This window comes from Lepidothrix coronata, unplaced genomic scaffold, assembly GCF_001604755.1.
Source record: "Lepidothrix coronata isolate B3197 unplaced genomic scaffold, Lepidothrix_coronata-1.0 Scaffold47, whole genome shotgun sequence".
NCBI lineage: Eukaryota > Metazoa > Chordata > Aves > Passeriformes > Pipridae > Lepidothrix > Lepidothrix coronata.
In genome coordinates, this window is record NW_016690227.1 from 1,358,095 (window position 1) to 1,373,761 (window position 15,667).

The 15,667-nt window shown below is 39.8% G+C and overlaps 1 long non-coding RNA gene across 1 annotated transcript; it reads left to right on the forward strand.

Annotated features, from left to right (window-relative positions):
* Nucleotides 1–11,298: 11,298 nt before the first annotated feature.
* On the forward strand, nucleotides 11,299–14,527 carry LOC108497364. Its single transcript, XR_001874782.1, has 3 exons — nucleotides 11,299–11,311; nucleotides 12,818–12,873; nucleotides 14,499–14,527. It is a non-coding gene; the product is annotated as an uncharacterized LOC108497364 (long non-coding RNA).
* The last annotated feature ends 1,140 nt before the right edge of the window (nucleotides 14,528–15,667 follow it).

A 15,667-nucleotide genomic window follows, 5' to 3' on the forward strand; every position in this document is an offset into this window, starting at 1 on the left:
GCTCTTAGTTAAGAAGTAGAGCATGCTTAGGCTCTGAGATGCCGGTATAAACATCTCTGGTTTACACAACACATCTTGTATTTTTTGATAGCCAGTTTGTTTTAAAGACTTCAGGTGATTTAGATTTGACCATGTTATTCAGTAAATTACCAGCACTTACTTACATTCACTGTTAAATAGTTAAATGCACCATCCATCAACCCCACTGGCAATGGTCATTGCCCTGGTTCCAGGAATACGTTCTGGCAGCTCACATGGAGAGGAAGAATAAGACAAAGTAAGGGAAGGAGAACACACAGGTGACCCTAATTTGGTCTGGTCCAAGATAGAGGGAATGGGAAGAGAGAAATATCCCAGGTGGAGAAAGATGGTCTGAACACGCTGATATTGCTCAAGAAAACTTGCTCCCTGAGGAGCATGTCAATAGGGTACGCTGACCATTGACCTTTCCTTGCACTGGGCCCTACTTCATGGAAAAGATCAGTTGTACCAACTGGTCTCTCTGTTGCAGAACTTGGAGGCCTTTCACTTCTAATTCCTACTTTCTCACACCCTGCTGAGAGCCCCATGCTGACCTTTGAGAATCACCAGCACAGATAGGGCGAGTACCAAAAGCATTCAGCTCCCCAGGAATCTGCCTGAAGCTAGCCTACCAAACTGCTTGCAAGCAGTCTCTAGGCCATTTACTGCAGCTCTGAAGTTTTTCAAGTATCCATAGGCTTTAGGTGCAACAGTTGGTACATCCTGGGAACAATTCTGCAGGGAACATGTAATGATGGTCTTTACCCCATGATGACAGGGTGTTAGAAGGGAAAGGAATGTGAGCCTGGATGGCTCCCCAGAGGTGCCAGAGGCACATTGACAATTATTTCCCCAAGTACAACACCAAATACTTGTGTTCATTGTAGTTAGCTTTTCCTCTCAAAAGCAGTTATTTCCTCTAGCAGAATCCAGACAAGTGAAAATCCCGCACTAACCCATGGTTGTCCATTGAAGTGGCATCCCCAAACTGGTAATCTCTATTATGACTTCCCCAGCATCTGCCCTTTGGGTGGAATGACCTGAAAATCAGGAAGAACAATGCGCTCCAGGATTCTAGTCAGCACTGGCACTCCTAATTGCTGCCCTGCACAATGGGTTGCTGTGTTACCCCTGCTAGGGGCTTCCCTGGGAATACTATCATCTTTTGAGTAGTCATTTCAGTCTTTTAAAGTCACCTTCAATAACTAAATGGTATGACCCAAGCATTTGCTCATCACTCGGCAATTTCCTACACTAAGACAGACTGCATGTGTTACAGAGATGTCTAGTTCTTTAAAACAGGGCTGTAGCTTACTTAATTGATCATATAATTTTAAAAGAATGGGACAGATTTGGACATTCATTTAAGTAGTGGGTATCCAAAAGATTAAAAATAAATACCTAATCATGTTAAATTTTATAGTAATGATGCATTTATAAATTTTTATAGGGTTAAAATAATGTTACAGGCTTTGTATGATGGTCCTATAAATGAATGTGCTGTGTAGAGTAAGTATTTTATGAGAGAATGCTGAAAATGGGCATGAAATATGGGAATGAGCAACATATTGACTTGATCAACTTTGCAACAATTGATTAAGTATTAATAAACCTTTATAAATAACAAGTTCTACCTTACTTGAAAATGCAATTTTACTTTAGAAGAGTTTTATGAGCAACCAAATACCATGGACCAAAATATAAGATGAATAGCTGTGAAAATTAATGTCTCTTAAGGAATACTAAGAGACCAGTCCTCTTGACTATTTAGTTTCACCATTTTATGTTGACTTGTTCAAGTGCCAAAATCCATTAATTGAGGTTCAATACACTGTCTCCCAAACTGCTGTATTTTTAATAGCCACAAACCTCAGATTTTGGAGGCAATTCGATCACATTTCACATTCAATCCAAGCGAGGCCTTTGAACTGCTATGTTTAGCCTTTTCTATTATGTAATAGTGAAAAATATCAATTTTTTTCAGATTTTCCATATCCTTCATGACAAGTCTAAGCAACCCTCCTGACTCCAAAACACAAGAGTTTATAATAGAGTTCAATTGAGAAGTCTTAGTTCTGGCCACCCATAACTTACCAGCTGAAATGGTAATTTTGTTTTATTGTTCTTACGTCATCAGTTCTTTCAGTTACTGAATGAACCAGAGTCTTATGTTCTTGGTATGTATAAATAACAAATATAAAGGTATTGTGAGAAATAGGGGATAGGGGTGCAGTAAGTAGGAAGCATCCACTGAGTATTATGCCCAGCTACTGACTGCTCTTGGAGAAAAAAAAGCTGCTGAAGAATGAGAACTGATCCTTAGGGCTAATGCTCCATTTTAGTACACTGCCACTGACCACATCCACGTCCGTTCCCAAGTGGGACAGACTGGCATCTAGTGAGTCTTCATTTAAATGTTTTCAACTTGATAAAAACAGAACTAAAACCTCAAGCAGACAGTCTGAGCTACAGGTACCAACAGAGGTGATGTTTCCCTATTTGTCCTTGTGTGAGTTTGGAAGAAGATTTGCTCTGATGTTCACTTTTCCCTTTCCCACATCCATCCTTGCCTTTTTTACACAAATGGTGGCTGCATTGTGATCAAGCTCTCTGTGCTCATCTAACTCCTTCTAGTAATTTTTGTAATGGGCTGAGCAGAAATGGTGCAAGAGTCAAAAAGCAGGAGATACTACCCAAAAGCCAGGAGTTGGGCATTTTCCACTGTTTCTGAGGCTCATTATTCTTTCTGTCCACTACATTTATTGCCATGGTGTTTAGGAATTTCAGCCCTGGATTCCCATAATGAGCTATTTCTATGAAGCGCTGTATAGAGGCAGAACAAAGAGATGGTACTCGCTTTAAGATCTTACTGTGGACAACAGCAGATGGTGATGAGCAGACAGAGGGGGAGTACAGGAAAACAACAAGACAACTGTGAAACTAATTAGGATTGTAAAACTCTGGACAAGTCTGGTCACAATAGAAATATTAGTGGGTTTGGAGAGTACATTATTTCAGCTTCATAATCAAAGAAGCATCAATCAGAATAAATCTACAGGCAATGTCCTTGTTTCTGAGAAGGGAAAATCTAGTAGACAACACCTCAAATCAGTATGGATGCATGCAAAATATGGAACCTCTGCCTAAAACGAACACTTATTTCTCTTTTTTGTTAGCCTTGCATTATTGCAGACAAGCCAAAATACAACTCCATTTTATTCTACACTTAAGGACAACTAACTATCCTTTCCATGGATTCAGGTGTACTGCAAGGGCCAAATTAATGCTCTGATTTTTCCTTTTTTCCTATGTGGCAATTGTATGTTTCTGTATGGACACTGCTCATACATGAAACAAATTGTTGCCATCCCCAGGAGAATACTTGCTGCTTAAAATCAGCAATGTTCCTGTGAAAATGATGCTTAAATTTAAAAAAAGGAAACAGACACTACTGTTTTTCAATTTAGAAATTACAAACTCTGCTTCTCTTCTCAACACCATTTTATTTTTCCCTGCGACATTCATGTGCTATCATTGTCTCCATATTAGTCACATCTCAGAGATGGCAGAATTAGCTAAGAATTTATAAATTGCCTATATACCTTTGATTGTTTGGCCTTCATATTCCTCCCTGGTTCTCCTATGTTCTATCTTCTGCTGGTGTCATCCGTCACTTGTGCTCCTTCCTGTTATCTTTGACAGAGAGTTTTCATTAGAAATATCCATTCCCACAGCTTTCTTTGCATTCCCAACTTGCTTCAAGTTATTGGTCTATATAAAGCAATGTGGTGCTTCTCTCTGATTTATCTCAGTAGGCCTTGGAACCACGCTAATCGCCAAGTTATGACTGTCTGTGTATCGGGCAAAGGAATGTGTGGGTAGCATTTGTCTCTGCAAGGAGGGAGTCCAAGAGCCAACCATAAGGATATTATTAACTTTGTGTCTTAGGTTGAAATATTAACTTGTCCCTTCAGTGCACTGAAAAACACGCCTGAGGATCTTGCCTAATATTCCAGGCTTCAACAACAAAAAATGCCCATAACCCAAGCTCCAGCTCGATTCTATAGCCCCCAAGGCAGTCATTGACAAGCTAAAACAACCAAGATGTAAAAGTGTTTCTTATGTGAAGTATTCACAGAGAACATCATAACAACAGCATTTCCTCCCACATGCTCCTTCCGTTCGAGATGTTCCAATTATGGTGAGCAGAAGTCTGTATAACATAGATGTGAAAGACAAAGTAAAAACCTGCCCATGGAGGGCCACCTTCCCCACACTGGGGAATGGGAGACAGTGATCATTCTGCCTGTGTAGCAAATGCTTAACATCTTTGAAGTCCTTTGCAAAGCCAGTCAGCACTATTTTACTTTCTACTTTATTTTATTTATTCTTTCAGTTCTAGTTACCAGGTAACTTAGCAAGTCAGAAGAAGAATCAGGAAAAAAAAAAGTGGAACACTACTAAATGTGCGTTACAAGTTTTGCCAGGTATATCTGTACTTGAGGTAGTATACTACAGGGAAAGTAATTTGTTATATGGATTTCAGTAAATGTTGATTAACATGTATACAGGATATATATAGCAAAAATGTGTTAATATGTGCATAATATATAACATATGTGTATGTAAATGTTTTTATTTCTCTCTGTACGCATGTATAAAATATAACTGACAGGATGGAGGGGAATTTATCTCAAGTAGCTTTGTCCACCCAAAAGTTAGGTGTCTAATTAAAAATGATTGTCTAAATTGACTGTATAGTCAATGAGCATAGGTGACCTCCCCAACAGACTAGACAGGACTAGATTCCTTACTTTTGGACAGCATGGTACGGGTGCAAGTAGTACCATCTGAAAAGTTCAAACAAAATGTATAAAATAGACAATTCCAGAGGAATTCATATGTTAATATACCTTGTCATATGGGGCCCTAAAATTTTTATACTGGACCAGGTCTTCTCAGATCAGCTGTATTGATCTATATTGCATTGGGAACATCTTCACCAAAATTAGTGATACTGTAAATGGAGTAAGGTGCTGCCTGGCATTGGTCCACAGCGTTGACACAGAGTAAGGCTCTATACTGACTCTTTGTATACATGCTGTAACCTACATAATATGTATTGTGATCCTGGCATCCTCCAGTTCTGTTGAATACCTTTGTGCACAAGCACAAAGTCAGCATGAAAAAGTCTGGCAGCACACTCTCCAGATGTCATGTTTATAGCAAAGACAGAAACAGCTTTCTTAAGTAAAGGGACATCAGAGAAACACTTTGTGTTATCATCTGTTGTAAAAGGTTGTAAAAAGATGCTCCGGGCAGTAAGCCAGAGGCCTTTGGGTTCTTCAGAAGCCATCCTGCCTTGCTATCAAAAAAGATCAAACCCAAATTAGACAACAGTACAAAGCTGCACCGGAGGACATTCAGACTGAACATCAGGAAACATTTCTTTACTGAGAGAGGAGTCCAAACTAGAACAGGCTTCCTAGATGGGTAGTTGATGTCCAAAGCCTGTCAATATTTTAGAATCAATTGGACAGTGCCCTTAACAACGAGTTTTAGCTTGGTCAGTACTGAATTGGTTGAGCAGTTGGACCAGATGGGCGTAGTAGATCCCTTCCAAATAGTCTGTTCTATTCTATTCTAAACAGTACAAACTTAGCTTAAGAGGGATGCCATTTGTCTTGCCATTTTCTCGAGCATTCTCAGTTTCCTGATGACTCAGCATGAGCTAGTGTTGAGTTAGCCTGTTCAGTATTTCTGAAAATGTGCCTCCTGTTCTTGCCTCAGCTGGCTTCAGCAGGAAAGAAGTAGATATTTTATCATGAATGAGCCTATATACCAATGGCTTTTCTTCCACCTGCCTGTAGAAATATGTTGTTTAGCAGTCAAAGAAGACATGAGCAAAAGTTGTCAAAAATGGAACTTACAGGAAACTATTGAGAAGATCAACTAGTAATATTTTTAAAACTATCTTTGGACACACCAGGAGGGGTAGTAAAGGCAGCACTGCATGCAATTGCCTTCCTTTTACATGGATATTTTTCGTGTGTATTGGCAATAGTCAGTTGCAAATTTTCAGTAAACAGTAATGAGTATTACCGTGGATTCCTTCCTGAATCTTTTTGATAAATGATTTTCTGGTCTTGAAGAACCTGAAGGGGTAATGTTTTCAATGATGACTAAAAGGAAGTACTGTGTTCCTACTCTTTTCCTCAGGGGAGGGGGATTTTCCCAACTATTTTTACAAGATACTGTTTTTACGGGCAATTACTTGCCGTAGTGGTGCATATAACACTACTGTATACAAAGCATTACTGTCTGACCTCCTTGTTAATTATGCTAAGCAGTACAGCTGCTTTCCACTAACCGATAAAATAAAAGGAAATAGCTTGCTTTCCTGAGGACATTAGCTTTCTGAGTAAAAAAAAAAAAAAGGCAGAACCAAAGTTTGACCTTTAAAATTTAGATTTGTGCTGAGGGTCATTGGCAATAGGGCTTTCATATGTGCTCTGATACTGCTGACTCCAGCATCAGCATGGCTGCACATTGGTAACCAGGGTTGGAGATGAAGCCCTTCTCTCTCCTTCACCAAACTGTAAAGTAAGTGCATCAGATGTAAAGAAATGAAAATATGGTTTGAGTGTTAACAACAGCACACGATAAGATTGTTAAACTGCTCTATTCTGAACACTGCTTCCCAGGCACTTGAGGAATTTGTGGAGGGAACATAAATTTCTAGGTGATACTTCACCGAAGAGAATTTCATCACAGACTGAAATAAGCAAATAAGCCTGAAATAAGCTAAAAAAGGCAACTCTTTTGATGCCATCTGGTGCTGCCCATTAATCAGACAACTATTCTCTTTTAATTAGGGACTAGCCCTGGTACGCCTTGTTATATCAGTATCACCACAGACATAGATACAGAGAGCTCTTTATGTTCTTAATTTCCTCTTTGGCCTTTACTGTGCAATAGTTTTAAAGAGAATTAGTTTTTCTCAGGGGTATTAAGTGATTTCAAACCTTTTTTGTCATTATCCTTACTCTTCAGGTAGCCTTTAGTAACATAAAATACTTCTCTGTAGCAGAAAGCTCAACACTGGACATTACAGCTACAAGAATACGTTATAAAGGAGTGTGCGGATTTGCTTTCCATGTTTACATATGATGAACCTGAGATGCAGAGAAATTGCATTACCCAAAGTCATAGTGGTTAGAAAGTGAGTCCTCAAGTTCTACTTTTCAGCCTCTGAAAATGTGTTGCTGAAGAACAACCCTACCTCTGGTGGGAAATGAGGACAAGTTTTTCCTTCCCTCATAACTTAAAAAAAAGCAAAAAACCAGCCAGAACCAAAATCACTGTGGTCATGATTATTACCTGGGAGTATACCATCACCTACAAACATGTGCTCTTCTTTTTTGTGGGCTTTGCTTTGTCATTGTGATGTCAGAGAACTTCCAGCAGATCAAGGCGAAGACCCTTTCTGGGTCCATTTTCCAGATGCCTCTCAGATGAACAGGATGATTTTCCTTCTTGGCCCTTTGCCACTCTGTTAGCTGGGCTGCAGTGAGCCATGTTTATAGTTCACATGGCTGAAGATAATCCCAACAATACACACAGTATGAGGAGAGTGCAGCTGGACTGCTGGGAAAATAAAACATCGGAGGATGAAAAAGCAGAGGAGGTGGGGGTTTGGGATCTTCGAGCTTTTTCCCCTTCAGCAAGCATAATCAACACAGTCATAAATTAAAAATTTATTCCAAGACAACACATAAGTTACTCAGAGGTCATCATCATCACAGGGCTCTTGTTCACGGAGTCCACATTTTGTTGGAGGGGAAAAAGCTAGTCTGCAAAGGGATTGTTATTTTTATCAGTAGTTAGTCATTATTTGTGGTCTTTCCAGATAAGAAGGCAGAACATATTACAGTACTTATCACCAACATTATCTGCCATTAGACACAACTGAACTGGATTATTGCTTCTATTTTTTATTTGTTTACATTTTTCAGTCTCAGAGCAGTTACACAGAACTCAGCTCCATAGTCTCCCTCTTTTGTCTTCTTAACTATGTGTAAATAATTTTTTAAGCAACAGCTTTTTCAGAAATTAAAGTTAATTTTTGATGAGTGTGTAAGGTCTTTGTGGCATTAAATGTAACACTGGTCTTGTATGGAAAGAAAATCCTTTTAAATTTGTCTATTCAAGTATAAAATAACATTGATACCTGCTCCTCAGTAATTCAGAATTGAAGTTTATGGTCTGAAACACTGTAGTATTCATTAATACTACTTTTTAGTGACAGAATATAAATTCTATGAGGTAGAGAATGTACTTGATGGGTTCTTGTTCTACTTTAAGGCCAAGTTCAATAAAAAGTGTATAAATAAGATCTATTGGACAAAAAGTATCATTGAAGAGCATTGAAGCCAGCATTGCACAAATTTCTTTGACATTGTCTTTTCTCTGGACTGTGCAGCAATATGAAATCTTTCCTACTTTTGCCTGTAAATGTAATTTGCTGCAAAAATTTGCTGGATGATTTGGGTAAGTTTAATAATCTGCCTGTAGTTATTTTGCAAGTTGTTTGCTCTGGTTATTTATTGGCTTTATCATACTGTGCTATATCACATAATTGTAGCACCTGGACTAGATGACTGAAAATGTTTAACAGGATAACATTGAAGAACAATTAGGAAAAAAAGGGGAAAAAAAGCCATTAAAGCAACCACTTCTTGCAATTTCAGATCAGATAAATATTTTAAATTAACAAATACTATCACCCTACAAACAACTCAAGTAACAAAAGCTGCTGTCCTACAAGAAGCTGTAAGGTTATTTATTCACATATACATTTGTAAATCTTGTCATCACTCAGCTGGGTCCTGAAATAGTCCCAAGCAGTGTTTATCAGGCCCCTACAATTGTAAAAATCCCTGAGCATCTGTCCTGGAACTGTCAGACAAGCCCCGGATCAGCTTCAAACAGAAAGTCTTGTTAACTTCCCCCTCCAAATCTCTAAAAAACCTATCTTTCCTTCACAATGAAAATCTCTCTTTCCCTTCAATTCCTACACACTGCTTAGTCTGGGACTATACCAAAGTATAAACTCTATCAAGGCAAAACCCAGAAACTAGACATTTAAGTGTTCTTTCTCATATTCCTTCCATTTAAGGATTGTTAGGATGTATGGAAAATCTATTGTAGGCAGCTTTTGTCTTTCCAGAACTAACCCATCACAATTTTTCTTTCCCCCATCAAGGCCTGTATGGTAGATAGATAGTATGATGAAAGTCTGAATTTATCACAGAGTAATTGTGCACAGTAATTATCACAGAGTAAAGAGCACTTGTATTAAATAAAGACATCTCGGAATTATTTCTAAAAGTAGTACCATTTTTTTTTAAGGAAATAACATACAGAGAGTATATGGAGGTGCTGTATAGGTAAGACTTTATTGTCAATTTTTGGGGTAATTCGTAATTTATTTTCTGGCTTATGAACTTACAAATTTCAATTGAAGTCACAGTTTCCCAGCTCAATTATTACTGTGTCCCTGGCGGTAGCATTTGGACGCCATTGGTGAGAACAGAGAATATTATGGAGCTCTGAAGAGCTTTGCTTTCGGGAAATTTGAGAAACATGAAGAAACACCAAAACTGAGTCTTCAGTGATTTTCTGTCTTTCTTGTCTGTGGCATTAGTTGCTGATTTGGGTCCGCAAAATTAGTATAAACCATTTATTTGGTAGTGTGTTTTAAAGAAATTGCTATATGAAGGACTAAAGCTGGGCAAAATGTCAGTGGCTGGCTTTTGAGCGTAAAGTGGCTGAGCCTCAGCAAGGGCCCACGATCTAGAAATTTGCAGGAGTTGAGACAGGAACTTTTTATTCGTTACAGGAAAATCTTATTCATCTGCGACACTGAAAATGTTCCTGTGCAACTTTTGTTTCAGTGAGGCTGAGAAACAGGAACACAGCAGAGGCAGGACAAAGGCTATTCTTGCAGATTTCCAGTTCAGCTAAACCCAGGACCAATGGAAAAGCTCCTGAGAAAGCCTGGAGACTCCCAGCACAACTCAGAAGTTTCAGAAGCCTTGTCCACAAGGAACAAGAATGGGAACGTCAGGCTTGGGAAGCAGCAGGAACAGCCTTCAGTGAGGTATTTCGGTACTGCCACTTCCTGCCTGGGCTGAAGCAGGGAACAGTGAAGTACATGACTTTTTTAAGCAAGGTTCTCAGAGCCCCGATTTGGTGTATTCTGCCCACAAAGGTCAGGAACCAGGCAGCAGAGCTAAGGAGATTGTGTGGGATATAAGCTGTCAGCAGACGTGGCATGCTGTCCCTTATATAGCAAGCATTGCTAAGTGGATAAGAGAGGGTGCTGGAGAGCAGGCGTCAGGGTGCTGGCCCTATTTCTGTAGCCCCTGTCTTGCAGCTAATGTAACTGGTTCCAGGTGCTGTCTGTACCCGGCTTTCATCTGCTACAGAAGCACCCTGCAAAGGCCCTTTGCAGTCCTAGGCAAATGCTTTGATATCTACTGATAATGAAGATACTTCAGAAGTGATAAGTGTTACCATTTCTATAGCTCAGGACTGAAGGATGAAAAAGTACTTGGTACAGTTACCTGTGCCAGAAGGTTGCAGTGGTGTCTAAATCACACCAGTCTGCAATTATTTATAAATTTTGTGATTTCATGCTTTCTTTCTGTTTGTTGACATCCACAGTACATTGTAATAAGATTTACCCAGAACATTACTATAGTAACACCATTACAGTTCATTTCCATGGTGCTGCTGTTAATATTTAATGGAAAATGAGACAGGTGTTCCATTTTATGAGACAATAATGTGTTTCCTGACTGGATAAACTATGAATGCTGAAGGGCTGAATAGTTTTGCCCCTGCATGGTAAGGACATTATCACTAAGGGAAATAAGATGTCTCCTATTCTCCAGTGTTACCACACTTTAAGAAAGGACAACATCTCCCAAGCTGTCTGACAATCCAGTTCACTGTGTAGCTCCCAGTTTCTGTGTCTCAAAAACTACCCCATGAGACTTCATCTGCCTAGCAAATAAGCAAAGGGTGGCTACCAGATCTAGGGCAAGAATGAAATGGTACTATTTAGTTGTCTGCTTCAAAATTTATCTTGTCTAAAACTACAGTAGGGAGAACCAGAAAAGTGGCATGAATTTTTGTTGTTTGAAGGAGGCTGCTGAGCTGCAGGGTTAGAACATCATTGGCATCTGACACAAGTCACTAGAGCTCCAGTGGTGGGATGTATTGGGTAAGAGTTTGCCTAATTGCATGGTGCACTCAAACTCCTGAAACTAAGTCAAGATGAGCATCTGTGCTAGAAATTCAATCCCATGATCAGGGTCTTCTTTGTTCTGCCTCTTGCAGAATATGAACTTTTATTTTAGGTTTTAACTAAAAGGCTTTTGCGTTTGTTCTAGGATGTTGCAGATGGTCTATAAGAAAATGAATAATCTTTCAGCATTTCAGAGATGAACATCTATGATATACAAGTGCAGAAAAACTCAATGAGCCTTGTTGTCCTGAGTACTCATAGCTATATTTGTCAGAACTGTAAAAAACAAAGCCATAATAGTTTATGGTGATATAATCCTAAGTCACATGTGAACATAAGATTCACATGTGAACATAAGATTCACAGTGCACCTCCTGCTGTGGGCATTTCAGCCCAGACACTATGTCATGTACACGCAATGGTGCCCTCTTTATTCTGTCTCTTTATGTCAGACAGAGCTGTTCAACCTGACTTGTTTTCCTCAGGTGCTAAGGTGTTTCAGTGAATGAGACCCTCATGCAGGAAGGTCATTACAAGACCTGTTTGTGAGGTCATTAGGAGCCTGGAGAAGCTGCGCATCCTCCAAGCACACTCAGGGGTACAAGAGGCTAGTCTTTCTTTCACCAAATTGGTTCCTATCTGCCTGTTATGATGCTGGCTGTGATAAGCTCAAGATTCTTAACATTCCAAAGAAAAAACAAATGGGTAGCCAAACCTCAGTAAGTTAATAAAAAATGGGGCCTGAGGAAAGAGGTAAGTTACATTTGATGGGGACTGACCTAGTCACACTAGGACGAGCAACACAGCTGAGCACAGAAGAGTCCTTTTATTAGGGGATAGAAAATGGTAATGACTCTGCCAGAATCTTCTTTCTCAGAGTAATTATCTTATTATTTTGAGGAATCCTTGTGAGTGGTTCCATTTTTCTGATCTAAATTTGATTTCCAAATATATAAGTAACTTTGCGCACCACATCTTAAGTGACACAGCCCCTTGGTCCATAGAATATTAGGATGTCAGGCTTCACACTTAAAATTATTTTAAAGTTTACTTTTGCAGTTAAAAGTCACGTTTTAAACTGAGTATGGGTTCAAGCATATGCAGCAAAATTAACTTCTTTTCTCAGGATCCTCAGTTATGCTTAATCATTCGTATGCCATTTGGAAATGGAGAATTTGGTTTATTTTCTCAGGAAGTTTTTACTGGTTGCCCATTATACAGTCTAGGTGTGGGGGGAAAAAACAACCACATACTTTATGTGATTAGACAATGGGCCCGGGAGAAGTCAGACAACAGGACATGTGAAAGGGGGCACATCATCAGACCATGGCCTTTAGATTTCAGGCAGTTCATAATCTGATTAATCACCTCCTCAATGATCTCTATCCAATGCAGTTTGACCATGTCTTTTTTTTATGAGCAGCAAGTTACTGCTTATGTCAGCATTTTGCAACCTGCCCTGTCGTATTCTTTACTTTATAGGGAGATGGAGTTTCCTGTGGTCTTGTTCGTGTAACTCTCATCCCCAGCTCTGAAAGGTGAACAGTGAGTGTAATAGAGCTATTTCTTAATTATATTATGACTGGTAGGAAAAGGGAAGTTGCTGTGTGATGTCTTCTCTTAAATTTCTTGCCCTCATTTCTGTCCTGTTTCTTCTCTAAACAGTGCTATCTTCCACCCAAAATGAAAATTAAAAAGAATAATCACAAACTTCAGCTCCAAAAATCACAGTTATAATGATAGGAGAATGTATTCTTAACAGCATCAGTTTATAATTAAACCATTTGTCTTTCACAAAAGGTGTCTAGGCTGTTGTTGTAGGATATAATATTTTTTATAAGCTATATTTTATGCAGATTTCTTTTCACTTGGAGAACCCAGTATTTAAACACAGTCAGTAGCAGCAAATAATCTCCTTTTACTACCACTTTTAGCTGATGCATTTGGGACTTTGGCAGACTGCAGTGTTCTTTCACCTAGTGGTTAAGATCATCACTACGTGCAAATTTTCCTCATAAATAGCTCCAGGATCTGCCTCTGCAAGGTGCTGAGCAGCCTCAGCTCTTTCCAGTATAAAATGGGAGTCTGGCAATCATCTCACCTCTCCGGATCAAAGGACAGACAGGGCTAAATAATGAGCTCTTGGCATGATTTCTTTTTTCTGCAACTGAAGTGTTCCTCAAGATACAAAGCAATTCATCATTTCAGTAGTGTCAATTTGAACTCACTATTCACCAGTTCTTAATTTTTCCTATGATCCAGTGACTCAGCAATCAAAGTCACTAAACCACCCATCATATTAGAGGTGATGGGACACTCCAGTGGGCATTCTATACTATCTGGCACTTTGCCTGGCTTCAGTAGAGTGTCACTGTCTCATTACTCTCTTGGCTTTCATAAGGACTAAGAGATTATCACACAAAAATTCTCAGTCCACCTGACCTCTGGGTGGTGTACTCCAGTGTAGCCCCATCAAAGCCAACCAGAGAAGACATGGGCAATGGTTTGGAGATAGCTCAATTCATCTGTGCTTTCTGCCCTCCAAAAACATTTCATTCCATCCATCTCAGCCCTTTCCATGTCTTAACTTGTATCTATTGTCTTCCTGGCTTCTCAACTCACAAATTATGAAAAGTGTTTTGCTGTGTTCTCTTCCCTTCTATAGCCAGCACTTCCTAATCATCCAAGTGCCTTGCATTTTCCACAGCTGGCCTTTAAGACAGTTGCAGCCTTGGGTGCAGGGCTGGGTATATCGGCTATGATCACGATTTATTTTTGGGATGCAGGAGCATGCCCACATCTCAGCAGCTGTGAATGCTGGCATGTGCTGGGGACAGGAAAGGTTTACATTGCCTGGATTCCAGGGGACTGATTTAGAGCGACTCATTTTGAGGCAGTTGGCCAGATAAAAACCATGCTGATTCCCTCTGGAAAGCTGCTGTCTAAAAACAATATGGTCTCATCTTCAGCTTTTCGGCAGTGTCCTCAAGAAAACTAGCCTTTTCTTTGGCTCCTCTTCCTGTTGCACCCCCAGTCCCTGGTGGGCACAGGACAAAAGGCATACGCTGGGATTATGTGTTTATCTTTTGTGTATTATGTGTCTATTATTATTATCTTTTGTGTATTATGTGTTTATCTTTTGTCTATTATGTGTCTTTTCCAGGTAGAGGACTCTTCTAGTAATGCCAGCGGTGTCAAGCCCACCTCTCCTACCAGCACATGGGGAATCAAAGCCGTACAGTTCAGCAGCCACACATGTTGATGGAGAGGTGATTTGGGATTTGTCTGCCTTAGGGTCAGCATCTCCAGACCACAGTGAAACAGCTGTTGATTAATTTCTGTCACTTTTTGGAATGGTGACCAGCCCGTAAAACATTTTACCATAACCCAAACAAGATATGATGCAATGATTAGGGGAATAATTAAAACTCTGACCATGCTTCTTAATGGCTTGTAGTAATGACAGTAATGGCAGGACAGTTTGCCCTCTCTGATCATGCCTTTCTTAGTGACATAATACATTTCAAGCTTTAAAGCACCCTTGTGGTTGTGACAAATGAAACAATTCAATAAATTAAACATGGTTCGGAGAGAGAGTTGGTGAGTGCTGGCTGATGCTTGGTTCATGTAAGAATAAAGCAGCAGCAAACCTGAAGCTTTGCTTTGTGCAAAGCTCTCCTTGTGGTTTGGCTTGCTCGTGGTGCAGTATGAGGTGCTGTAACCTGTTTAAGCTGCCTTGCAGGAATCAGCTCTCTCTCATCTGCCTCTGACTCGTTGCATGACAAATGCTATCTGCCCTGCACAGCTGGGAATAGAGACATGTCCTAAGATTGCAGTTCATGAAAAATCTGGGTGGGACAGCATATATTTTAGAAATGCCTGATGCAAGTAAATTGCTAAAGCAAGTTCTTTTTATATAATGGTTTAATTAACAACCTCCATGTTACTGCCTTTAATGTGATTCACTGTGCTTATCAGAAGACTTCTTTTCTGAGGCAGGGATCATACCTTCCCTCTATGGTTTACACAGGTTTTTCCTTACTGGTGTAAGGAGTGGATAAAATCCCTTCTCTTGTTCCTGAGCAGGCAAACTCCTGCACTCCAGCATGTGAGAACAGAAGACAAGATGGATCACAGCCAAAATCACTTTTGTCCTGTTCTGGAGCCCATCAGCAAGAGGCTGAGGGTGCCTGAAGGTGTCAGACAGACTGCAAGGTAGCCCCACGTAACATCGCTGACCACAACAGAGACTTTGAGCAAAAGGTGTACAGCCAAGTTGCTACTATTGAGGGACATTTCTGGAAACCAGTACAATCCTTAACATTTTAAAAG